At 34.3% G+C, this 13,937-nt stretch overlaps 1 non-coding gene across 1 annotated transcript; it reads right to left on the bottom strand.

Moving 5' to 3' along the window:
- Positions 1–399: 399 nt before the first annotated feature.
- On the bottom strand, positions 400–482 carry LOC111901551 (small nucleolar RNA snoR116). The gene has a single exon (XR_002853529.1). It is a non-coding gene; the product is annotated as a small nucleolar RNA snoR116 (small nucleolar RNA).
- Between the last annotated feature and the right edge of the window lie 13,455 nt (positions 483–13,937).

The following is a 13,937-nucleotide window of genomic DNA, read 5'->3' as shown; positions in this document are numbered from 1 at the left end:
CACAAGCAAACAATAACACTAGAGACACAAACCAGTCTGCTCCAATTCATTTAGGCAAACGTTCAGCACTAAAAACACTATAGAATAAGCGCATTAGCGACTCTAAAATGTTGCCATAAATCGCATTTTAATCAACAAAAGAACTTTATATAATAAAATATATAGATACATAAAGATGTAAGAACATCTGAATGCATAAGCCTTGTAAAACAGACAAATGCCAGAATCTCAGTTACATATTGTTATCGGCAACGTACAGCACTGAATACACTACCAAAAAGCAGATCAGAGACTCTAATTTGTTGCCTTTAATCCCATCATTACCGAATAAATCCAAATGAACTTTAAAAAAAAATACTAATCAATGAAATTATTAAGAGATTTTGAAAACGGAATCATAGGCTCAGTTGAATGTTAATCATCAAAGAAAAGCGTAAAGCTTTCAGAGTTTGATGGTATGTTTGTTTTCGTCATCATTGCCTTGATCAGCGATTAGAAAAGGAAAAAACACATGTTCAAACATACAAAACAGATGCGTGAATTGGTAAAACGAGAGGAACACAGAGCCATGAATCTACCTCATAAGCTGATTCCTTGCAGACGTTAACAGAAAAGAGAGGAATAATTTTGATGATGAAGCTGCTTGAAGAACGTAGTTATATAGAAACTAATGAAACCCTAGTTCCAAATGTACACAAGCCCATCTACAGAATTTTTGCTAAGCCTCTTAATGCCAGTTTAGTCCGGTATACAATCTATTGGGCCTCACCATAATTATTTTCTTTTTCAATTTGTGATTGGGTTTTGTAATACAAATTAATCAAATTTAAATTTATAGCATTTTAATTTGGAGTTTACAATCTATGCTTCATTTTGAGATGGTTTATTAATCGGAATTAACAACAAATTAAGATTAAAATTATATTTGGCACGCTATAACTAATTTATAAACTATATGATTTTTTTTTGGGTTTTTAGATTGTTATTTGCGAAAATCTTGGTCATATGTGATTTTTTTGCCAAACAACGTTGTTGTGTACATCGATTATTGCGAAAATATCCCTATTGACCAAGAAAATCTAGGTTGATTTTCGCAGATTACGTTTATGAACATCTAGTGGTTTTTCTAGCTTTAAACATTAATAACTCTACGTTTGAATGATTTTTTTCATTATATAGTGCACATATCCCACTCAAATTTGGATGATGGGAAGGCATAGTTTTTTACCTCTAAAGGATGATCTTTATTCTTTACTGAAAAAAAAAAAGAAGAAAAATGATTCAATTTTAAACTTTCATAACTCTTTAATATGAAGTATGTTTGAGACAATAAAATTAAAAAAAATAATAATAATAAAAATAAATAAATCGTTGTGTTCTATATAACAAGGATTATCCATGGACATATCACATTTTAAATTTGGATGCTGGAAAGATATACTTTTTTAGGTCTAAAATAGTTAAATTGGCATAACAGCTTCCTGTTGAAATAACAAGTCATTGGTGATGTGGCAATTCTAATTAAATGTTTGAATTTCGTACTTAAATTGTATATTTTTACAGTCAAATTGACATGACAACTCTTTACTAAAATGACAAATGACAACTCTCTACTAAAATGACAAGTCACTAGTGAAATGACAATTCTTATTAAATGTTTGAATTTCGTAGTTAAAGTATACATGTTCATAGTCAAATTGGCATGACAACTTCATGGTGAAGTGACAAGTCACTCTTGAAATGAAATTTTGATAATAGTTGTTTTTATCGACTATAAATAAGACTCAGTGGTTATTCAATTATACAGCTCAAAGATGACAGCAAATGAACCCCTTCTTTGGGCTTTATAAAATGAGATCACGATGTTGATTATCTTTAAGGATAATATTATTGTCATCGGTCTCCCACATTTGATGTATGGATCACTTTTGGGTCCATTTGACAAATATGTTTCACTACGAATTAAGTCATAGATCATATCAAACAAAAGAAGAAGTGAATGCTAAGTTTAAGGATTTAACAAAGGAGGTGAAAATCTTCAAAAAAAAATTTATCACAATATCACCAATGAATTGTCGAAAGAAGATGAAGATTCAATTTTGGAGGCGACTAAGGAGCAATACAAAATCCAACATGACGAAGCCTACTTTGCATAATAAGATGTTTGGAATGCTTGAGAATTTGTTACGTATTTATAATTTATTTTTTATTTGTGCCATGTAATAATAAATAATGACAATAATTGTATTTTCATATTTCTAAATCCAAACATAATTAATTTTGATCAAACATAAATTATTCGATAACTATGGTTAAACCGACCATCATTGGGTTTGGTATTTCCCATTCAAAAGGATGTGACATAGGATGCATACTTGACGTTTGGTATGCAACTCGATATACACCATACCTCCGATATAGTTTAACCATGGGGTAAAAGTTTGTGTAGGTTAAAAAGTATGTTTGTCGCTAGAGCATGACTGCATGTTATACCACGATGGTGCCACTTCCTACATGTACATGTTCAAAGTTGTAGATCTACAACACAAGTATCCCTAAATCCTTTACTTGGAATATGTCATGAAGGAATTTTGAAAAACCATTTGTCTTGCCTACCACCGGATAGACTTGTACATCCACCTTTGAAGCACCATCTCTACATAAGGGTGAGTACAACAGTAACCCCGTGAAAAAATAAATATTTTTATTTAGTCATTTTGAAAGTACATAATATTCCATTATTACGTTCCAACGGATGTTAAGGAAACTGGATCTTGCCCATTTTGCATGACCAAAATTGGCAAGTTACTCGCATGAAGTCCATGCTGCATGTTGTAGTCGACAAAAGTTTTCTTCAAAATCATACATTGTAGATGATTTTCATGTCTGCCAAAACAAAAGATCAGATGACATATTTCGACCAACGACAGCGCACATAACATTAAGCACACTCTTACAACAATATCAGTTATATGAATTAGCGAATACCTAACTTAGGGGAAAAAATTATCACATCATACATATTGGTTATGAACACTACTTCCCTAGTGTCCCTAATAGCTTACTTCAGCCTCATCAGGAACCAGGTATAATAGTTGACATTATTTGTCATGTCTGGATAAAAACGTTATATATAGGGAAATCGCTATGAACATTAACTGTAGGTAGGCCCCTATTAAAGGGACACTACTTATAAAGATGACAGGTAGTGTGCACACGAGGTGTAACGACCTGACTATTCTAATATTGTCATCAAGGTTAGTTCTGTTATGTTTTATGTTAAATTACCATTTTATCTTGTTAGATGAAAGTTATGGGTAACAAATGTGCAAGAAAACAATATTTGGTCATGTATATGGGCAATGGAGTCATTTCTTGCACTTGGATAGTCTAGCTTGTAACTTGTGTTGTATTTTAGGATACCTAACCTTAAAATCTAGGAATTCATTCCATTTGCAGCCACCAAGTACTTCTAAAGAGAATTCTTGAGAGAGTTATTGAGGGAGCTTTCATATATGGAGTTATAAACATATCGTACCCTTTTTGGTGGAGTTTTAAAGTGGAGTTCTTGGATTGCTTCCTTTTAATCAAATATTTGAAGTTCCTCACATCCACAACTGGTATAAATCATTTTCTTTGAATTCATTTTTGTCCTTTTAAGTTACACTCATGAAGGAACCTTGGATGATGCAAAAATCCATGGTTTAGGAGTGTTGATTGGTCGCATTAGTGTTCTAATCATTATAGACACTTTGGTGTGGTCTTGAGGGGTTAAAATCACCCCAAGAGAGGCTTTGATCGAACCCAAATCGATATAAAAATGTATGATCATTGGAATTCTCATTTGTAGTTGTTAGCGTCACCACAACATGGTGCACAACCAACACAACACAATGACAGGAGACTCAACATTTTAAATCGCGGCCTGGTACCGGGATGCGGTGCGGTCTGTTACCCATTGTGGCACATTTGGCATTAACATAATTGTTTTTGTTTTGCGCTTTGTTTTTTATCAGGTTGTTGTGTGATGTTCCAGGGTACTTAGTTCTTGTTGGGAAGTGCTTCTCCTATGTTTATAACGCCACCACATCTTAGACTAGGGGCGAGTCAATCCTTGTGGAAATTTTAAGTACTTTGTTAGAGAATTCCATATATTAGATTGGTTGGAATGAACCTAGAATGTTGTAGGATGCATATACCCTACTTTTGGTTGGGTATGCTTATTGGGAATGAAGATTCCTTAGTGTGATTAAGATTTTAGGTTGTGTTACATGGTAGACTTTTGGTTTGGTATTTTGTTGTGAGGGTGTGATAGGTTCATTCCATAAAGAGGTTTTGTGTTGATTGTGAATGGTGAATGTCATTTATGAAATTATTTGTATATGATGATCAGGACAAAGCATGCTAGTGATATGCTATGCCATAATGATTAAATGATGACATGTACATGATATTGTATGTTGATGTAAAATGTCTTAACTTGTATTAACTAGTATGCATGTTTACATAATGAGTAACTTGGAATGTAATATGCCTTTAATAATAAAAAAATGAGCATGATTACTTAGGAAGTTTTTCATATGTATTTCCTTGAGTACTGAATTAATAGCATATCAGTAAAAGGGGGAATACAGTTTATGGGGTTAAGGGTAGCAACCTAGACATAGGTGAGTATCTTATCCGGATTTTATGGTGGCCTAATAGGTTGAAGTATATCCGAATTGTACGGTGGCCTAATAGGTGTGTATCCTATCTAGATTGTACGCTGGCCTAATAGGTTGAAGTATAGAATAAGAGCTTAAGACAACGAAGATGTTGAGTGGTTTTTCTAGACAATGACTCGTGACATGGTCCTTGTAGTGGGTGGATTGGATTGATGTTGGAAATACGATAGGGCCAACGCAAACACCATATGGGATTTTGGAGGCATAACATAATGTAATTGGAACAACTTGTACCAATCATCAACTAAAATTCATGCACTGGTATATCCAACGTCAGAGTAGAGACACAACGAATCGGTGCAATGTTTCGGGTGAGAGTCTCACCTCACTTAGTGCACTGGGTCGTGTCGGTCGTGTAAGTAGTGAACGGGATACTTACCTTAGGGTTAGTGACAAACATATATACTTGTAACGAGGAAGTAAAATGAGGAATAATTACAAAATTAATTAAAGAAGAGTAATTATTGACAATTAAAATGAAGATTAGTATTCTAAAAAATATTATAGTGATGAAAAATGACGAATAATTACAAAGTAGAATAATGAAGTGTAATTAATTACGGAGACTCAAATGGATAATAATATTGTTATATTACCTTGATGATTATATGTTGAATTTGATGTCATGCAATGTGTGTATTTGATTGCATGATTATTTGATTATTCGTTTGACCCGTTTGGGATATGTACGTTCCATAACACTGTACTTATGAATGACTCACTTAGCGTATGGTGACACTTGTTTCTTTGCATGTTGCTCTTTCCTTGCTTTGGTACAAGTACCATGATTTTGATGGCTTGGTGAAGATGGTTACTTTTGGGTAGTTAAATTTAGTGTTACTTAGGTGATGATACATATTTGGACATGTCGTTGAGTTTTCATTTTCATTTGGTTTTGAGAACTTTTATTTTGATGGAGGTTGTTTTGGAAATAAAGTAATATTGGTGATGTTTTTGAATGTTTGTTAAAAAGACTTCCGCTAAACATATTCTATTAAATGTGTTTTAAAAATAAACAAAAAATGAGGTGAAAAATCACGGTGTTACATGAGGAATGTATGAAGCTACATTTTTCAAGCAAAATAAAAAAATTTATTTGAACATAATTAATAAGTTTGAATATAACATATAAAATTTGGACCAAAGTTATGTTACCACACTTCCAACAACCCTAAAAAAATTGAAAATAATCCATAAGATATGTTAAGAATTCTGATATTGGTGTAACTATGGCAGTTCGTTCTTCCAAGGTTATGCAAGTAAGTAAACAAGTTGGCAAAAATTTCTTCATGACCACTATATAAGAAACTCATTTTGAACCAATGCTAAAACATAAATATGAATACTTGGTTATGAATGAAATATAAGAAGGTGTTGATGCATAAAGTGACCCTCGCTGACTAAATGTGTTATGGTGATATGTGAATTTATTGTTGGTGTATAAGATATGTGAAGCGTGTTTGTTTTGAGTCAAGCGAAGAAGTTCTTTTTGTAATATGTGAAGATTTGTTATAGGATGATGTTGTTGTGCGAATTTTGGAGATAAAAAGGCTATGTAAAGATGTAAAGATCATTTTATCTTGAAGTGATGTGAATGGAAGTACAGTGTCATCCTTATCCCTGAAGATTTGCTAAAGAGATTTTGTCAGAACAAGCGTGGTAAGCATGGCCACCTACACACCATACCTTTATATAACCAATCAATAGTGTACCTTGTTTAGCTACAAACAGAGGGTATTAGTTTATGTTCAAAAGTGTGTTTGGATTAATTATTCCTTTTTGTAATAGTTTTTATTGAAATACAAGTCTCTTTTATCTCTATTTATACTCTTGTTGTTCATCACTTACTAACTTTGTAGCATGCCAAACAAGTGACGATTCAACAAAGTATTCCATGCTTATGTTTATTCAGTTATGTTGCATTTAAACCAAGTTACGATTCAACAAAGTATTATTTTCATGAGACTTCCACCTCGCCAATTGACGGGGAAAGTGCAATTACTAATCTTGTAGTAGTTACAACCATCGAGGTTCTAGTCATTGAAGAAGTTATCCCGACAATCAACAACAATCAATCTCATGCCACTAGAGACACTGAAATTGAAAATATTAAGGCAATAGAAACAAAACCAAAAGTTCCCAGAATCACCCTCGTATCAGCTCAGGGGGGAACCATTAGTTGAGGGGCCATCAACTTCCCAGGGGAATCTTCATCATTAGCTGCACAATTGATTCCTAATGTTCAAGACCTATCTATAGGATGATCATGGACCGAGGAGGAACAAGTTCAAAATGTTTAGAGAATTCAATCTCCCAAAGTTGAAGACATTCCATCAAATGTGGCTGTTGAGCATCATCAATCACATCTACATACCTGGATAAGAAATCATCCACCCAATCACATTTACATACCTGGATAAGAAATCATCCACCCAATTAGATAATAGGAAGTCCTTTTGCTGTTATCCAAACTTGATCATCTGATGACTTAACCAAACACTGTCACTACGCAACCTTTATGTCATTAGTAGAACCCGAAATGATTCAAGACGCTCTATCGAGACATGACTAGATTGTTTCAATACAAGAAGAGATAGCAGAGTTTGAAAGAAACAAAGTTTTGAAACTTGTTCCTAGGCCAAAGGGACATACCATAGTTGGAACTTATTGGGTATTTTATAAAAAAATGGATGATACATGTGTGGTAATAAGAAACAAAGAACAACTGGTAGCAAAAGGATATGGCCAATTGGAAGGAATTGACTACAATGAAACACATGCTCTAGTCGTGAGGCTAGAGGCCATACACATCTTCCTAGCGTATGCGACATGTAAAAACGTCAAGGTACATCAAATGGATGTTAAAAGTTCTTTCCTCAATGGCGAGCTGAAAGAAGAGGTATAATTACAACAACTTCCTGGGTTTGAAAATCTTGATCCACCCTATTACTATTACAAATTGGAAAAAGATGTTTATGACTTGAAGCAGGCACTAACAGATTGGTATGAAACTATCTATACATTTCTTATTGAGTCAAGATTCAAGTGTGGGGTCATTGATCCTATCCCCTTCTGACTATTAAGTGAAAAACATTTAATGCTTGTGTAAATTTACGTGGATGACATCATTTTTGCTCAACATATCAAGTAATGGTAGACAACTTCACAAAGCTTAATGATAAGAAGATTTCAAATGAGTATAAATAGAGAGATTATCTTCTTTCTAAGATTAAAAATCAAGAAAGTCCCTCAAAGAATCATTTTTCATCAAGAGAAATACACCACATAACTTTTAAAGAAATATTCTTTGGAAACCTGCTCATCAGCCAAGGTCCTGATGCCCTTCAGTTACAAAATCACAACGGATCCCACCGGAGAGTCAGTTGATCAGAATATTTACAGAGGAATGATTGGTTCACTACCTTAATTAACCACAAGTAGGCCATATATTATATTTGCAATAGTTTTGTTTGCCAGGTACCAGACTAATCCTAAAGTATCTCATCTGAATGCAGTCAAACATATATCTAGATACCTCAAAGACTTTAGTACCCATCAGGAAATGACTTTGGTCTACAAGCTTTCACATATTTAGACCATGTAGGATGTAGAGTGGATCGGAAGATCATGTCTGGAGGATGTCAATTCCTTGGTGGTAGATTGGTAAGTCGGTCATCTAGGAAACAAAACTATATATCTTTATCCACTACAAAAGCTAAATACATCACAACGACCAATTTCTACTTGCAAGTCTTATGGATGAAAACTCAATTCATGGATTATAGCTACAAAATGCTTCACATACCAATTTATTATGATTCTGAAAGTGCAATTGCAATCTCACATAATCCAATTCAACACTCCAAGATGAAGCACATTGAATTAAGGTATCAGTTCATCAAGGATAATATTCTCAAAGGTAACATTGAATTAATTTTTGTTCCTTCACATGATGAAATAGTCGATGTTTTCACCAAAGCACTTAATTCCAACAAACTGAATGGTTTACTAAAATGTTAGGAATGATGAATCCTGACCCTCGGTTCCTTTTAAATATATAAATTCGCATACTATAAATTCTTCGCAACTAACAAATATTTATGCTTCACTCATTATGATAAATTGATGAAGTACATACATACTTTATCATGAATCAAATGAATATTTTATTCACCGAGTAGATTCTCTAAACCTTTGAAGCACATATATTTTTCTATGTTTTAATTTTCTCATTTTTAAGTTTAACTCTTGAGCACAATGTTCATATATTATACATTGGTAAAATCCGTTCTCCGAAGTTTATTTATGATCTACGTACTCTTCGGGTCGCTATATTATTTTTATATCTAACTTCGTATTTAAGTTTTCTCTTCAGTGGTAATCCAACTTATGCATACCTTATCTCATACTGTAGATCTACCTTCAAGAACACCAAAGTTATTCTCATGTATGACAATAAATAAAGTTCAAAGGATGTGCTATTTAATGAATTATGATAAAATATTTGTGATTTCAAAATGAATGTTTTTATTCCAATTCATTGAATAACTTTTTCCTTTAGTGTCTTTTCAAAATCTGGCGTGGACACATGTTGTGTTCACCTTTTCTTAAATAAAATGAAGAGACTTATTTTCAATAAAATTGTTTCACCAACTTGTCATTAATATGACACTGTGCATATCAACCGTCATACGGTTCTCCCCTCCTCCTGTGACAGCCCGTTATTTTCATTATTGTAAAAGTCAAACTAAGTCAAGCTTATTATTTTGATTTACTTATTTAAAGTTAGATTGATAACCAATATGTGTTTAAAATCCTTATATTAGAAGTGTAATGCTTAATCCGAGAAGTCTCGCATGCGCCGCAAACCCTCGGTTCGCAGCCGAGAACCCTCGCGTAACTTAAGACTTCGGACTGATAACTCCCTCCAGACCGCAAACGTGCGAACTTTCCATTTTTGGCTGAAAACTCTCTTCTGACCGCAAACCTCGGTCTTATCCTATTGGTTTGCAAATCAATGCATGTTTCCCATCATGATTTCGACCCTATTTATATGGAGGGACTGAAAACACATCTTTGCTTCTACACTTCTGGCCGAAAACACCCTTTTTACTCTCAAGAATACCAACCGAAAACCCCTAATTCTCTCTCAACTATCATGAAAAATCCTTTGTATCTCCTTCGGATCTTTCCAAGAATATCAAGTGTTCTTCATTTCATCATGATCCTCAGCCGAAAACCCTTGAATCTCCTTGGTTTCACCAAGAACACCAAGATCTTCATTGGGCCGAAAACCCAAAGGACTAGCTGAAAACTCATTGCAACCTTCCTAAATCACTTCTAACACTCTTATTTGTAAGTGAAACTTACAAATTAGTTTAGTTCCATAACGTACTTGCGATTATATTCACTAATTGTATACACATATATTGTGTGAAATGCTTTTAGGACGTCTTTTTGCCTCGGGATCTAACTTGTAGAAACAAACATCCTATATCGAACCTTCAAATGAATCACTCTTATAAGGTGAGTTCATACCCCTACAATTTACCCTTTTCAATGTTTTAGGGGGGAATACAAGTAGAACACAATTTAATTGTGTTACTCTTGCATGTGAAAACAAACAAACGAATGATTTCTTATGCTTATAAATATTGTTAAAATCATTTCAAAACTCTTTTAAATTATTTTAGATTTCTGTTTATACCAAAATCTTATTCGTTTGTATATTTATGTATAATCATGCTTTAATGGACTTAGGACTATTGCTAAATATCTTAACTCCTGTTCCTTGTTTGGTTGTGGGCTTAGGTAGGATCACTAGTCCGAATGTCGGCTAAATCATAATTATACATGTTAAAATATATACATGAATATTAAATCTCATTTTCAAATACATACTTAACTCAGTTGCATGTGTTGGGAAATTGAGTCTTTTATCCAAATCATTTACAGTTCAAACAAAATGTACTAGTAAACTATAATAGGTATAGTTTAGAGAATCAATTCATACTATTTTCTAGATCAGAGAATGTGATAACCATCAATTTCCGGTCAAGTCAAAGTCAACTGAAGTCAACAAGTCAAACCGTTCGACTCAATTTGCCCGTGGGTACTAGAGTTTACGTTATGTAATTTCTAAACAACTCGTTATTCTAATGAGAGATCATAAATCGAAAAGTACGTACATCTAGATCTCCTTAACCTAAAACTGTGGTAAGTGACGAGCCAAACCGATAAAACAATGTTGCATACTCATCGGGAGTGTGTAAGATCCTTAAACAAGGCTTAACAGGGTTTACGAACCTTGCATTGCGAAGCCGGACACTCACATTTGTCACACACGAAACCTCTCTCAATCGTTTTCACTCTATCTCACTTTAATCGAGAATCTCTCCCAAATCTCTCTAAGTATGTGAAATCTCTCCCAAATCTCTCTTTGTATGAGAAATCTCTCCAAGAATGTGAAATCTCTCCCAAATCTCTCTTTGTATGAGAAATCTCTCCAAGAATGTGAAATCTCTCTAAGTATGTGAAATCTCTCCCAAATCTCTCTTTGTATGAGAAACCTCTTCAATAATGTGAAATCTCTCCCAAATCTCTCTAAGTATGTGAAATCTCTCCCAAATCTCTCTCAAAAGTTCCCGTAACTTTTTGAAGTCATTCGGGTCATCCCAACCCTTAACCGGGTCAAAAACCGCTTAAAACGGGGTAAGAACGAGTAAAATAGGCTTAAGGACCCGAAACCCCTCTTAAGGAGCCGAAACCCCTCTTAGGGCCGAAAGTCCTCTTCGGGACCGAACCCTCCTGAACCGAACCCGAACGCTGCTGAACCGAACCCGAAGGGTGCTCTCGGGCCCGAACCTCGCACAAGACCCGAACCCGAGCCTCGGTCCATTTCGCTCCTGTTGCTTTTGGACCGAACTTGACCTTCGCTTCTTGCTGTTCGCCTCATTTCGCTTCGGACCCAGCAACAGTAAGGACCGAACCTCCGGCCCAATCCGAGAAGCCTCGCTGTAATGCCTTTTTCTTCCTGGTTTTCGACTAGTTTGCGTTTTAAGCCCGATTTTTATTGTTTTAACGTGGGATTTTCACCCAAAACTTTATTTTAACATATAAGGACCCATAATTATTAATTAATCACGTTTTTAGAGTATAATCCTTATCCAAGAAGAGTGGGTGGGATATTATTAGTGGAGTGTTGAGTTTGCTTTAATCTATGACACAAGCAACCTCCCATACCCACTCCATGTCACTATTCGCCATCAGCCCATACCTAGTCACTTCATTGTACTTTTCCCATCTTTTTCCAACCACACAATTGGTCAAAGGCTAGAAAACTCTCCTCTCTCCTCACACTTCTCTCATTTTCTCATTCTTCCACCAAAGATCAAACATATTTTCTCTCTCACTTCCTCTCTCTAAAAATTCGAGATTCAAGGGCTGATCTTAGATTTTTCCTCCATATTTGGTAATTATCTTCCTCCTACACTTAGATATTCTACTATCCTTCATCCAAATCATAGATTGCTTATACAAATATCATCATATTTGTTGTTAGCTCCTCAAATCTTCAAGCATCTCCCAAGTGTTCTTGAGTTGAAAACTTCTTTTCTCCATCATCCATCTACTGAAATCACTCAAGGTGAGTTCATACCCCTACATTTTCATGTTTTCTCAAGTTTTTAGGGGGAGGGGGTGGGGAATACAAGTTAAAACACCAAGAACATAACTAAACTTTTCTAACAGCCTTCATCAGAAAAGTTCAACTCCATTCACGGACTGCTTTGGGCAACTTAAACATTTTTTTTTCAAAACTGTTTTAGGTGTAAGTAGTTCCAATTCTTGGCTTTAAAATTACTACTTGCACATCTCCGTTCGATTTTTATACAATTTATGGTGATTTTTACAAAACTGTCTATCATTTCAAACACCAATCCGGACCAGTCTGTGATTATGGACTTTTTCATCCAAGTTGGAGGTCATTAAAAATCATGATAAAAATTATGAGTAAACTAGAAACATTTTGGGAACTCTCAGAATTTACGGATTTAGTTTTCGACTTCGTATGATTTTTCTTTGACTTTTCTAAAACAACGCAGAAAGGTTAAAAACTAGATATCAGCTTACAACATTCAAAACACTTTGTAACATGTTGAGCAAAGTGTTAAATCTTTGATGACTTCATATATTACATGTATTTCTTGTAGTGGTATAATTATAAAATAGGAAAATACTTATTGAATTTATAAGAATCCTCTATCATAACCATTAGTACAAAACAAAGCAAGATAAACATAGCTATATTGTACTATACATTTGACTTACATAGAAATGGTTCTTATACACCACAAATAAACATACTAAACTATAATAAGTATAGTTAGGTTGCATATACATTTCAAACATTTTCATAAACTATAATAGGTATAGTTTATGATCATTTACATTACAAAAGGTTTTCACATGAAAAGGGGTACATTACAAAGTACCGGGTTTTCACATAAATGGGGTACATTACAAAGTATCGGGTTTTCATATAAATGGGGTACATTACAAAGTACCGGGTTTTCATATAAATGGGGTACATTACAAAGTACCGGGTTTTCATATAAATGAGGTACATTACAAAGTACCGGGTTTTCACATAAATAGGGTACATTACAAAGTACCGGGTTTTCATATAAATGGGGTACATTACAAAGTACTGAGTTTTCATATAAATGAGGTACATTACAAAGTACCGGGTTTTCACATAAATGGGGTACATTACAAATTACCGGGTTTTCATATAAATGGGGTACATTACAAAGTACCACGTTTTCATATACATGGGGTACGAATACAAAGTATTGGGTTTTTATACAAAAAGGGGTACAGATACAAAGTACCAGGTTTTTTTATACAAAAAGGGGTACAGATACAAAGTACCAGGTTTTTATACAAAAAGGGGTACAGATACAAAGTACCAGGTTCACATAAAATATTTATTATGATATTAAAACTATATTTCATCTAGAATTGTTAGACTTCAACTATAATCACTGAGCGTATATGCTAGAGTCGTATAAGAATTTAGTCTCGATCGGCTTAGAATTGGTGGGCCCGCCTCATCTCCTGTTCCTCGTTGGGTTGTGGACTTAGGGCAAACCCACTATATTCAATGTTTTATCTAACTTAAATCTTATATAACTTATATACGCTGGACGATTA

The sequence above is a fragment of the Lactuca sativa genome, chromosome 1, assembly GCF_002870075.4.
Source record: "Lactuca sativa cultivar Salinas chromosome 1, Lsat_Salinas_v11, whole genome shotgun sequence".
NCBI classification, from domain to species: Eukaryota; Viridiplantae; Streptophyta; class Magnoliopsida; order Asterales; family Asteraceae; genus Lactuca; species Lactuca sativa.
This window is presented reverse-complemented; position numbering and strand designations above follow the sequence as displayed.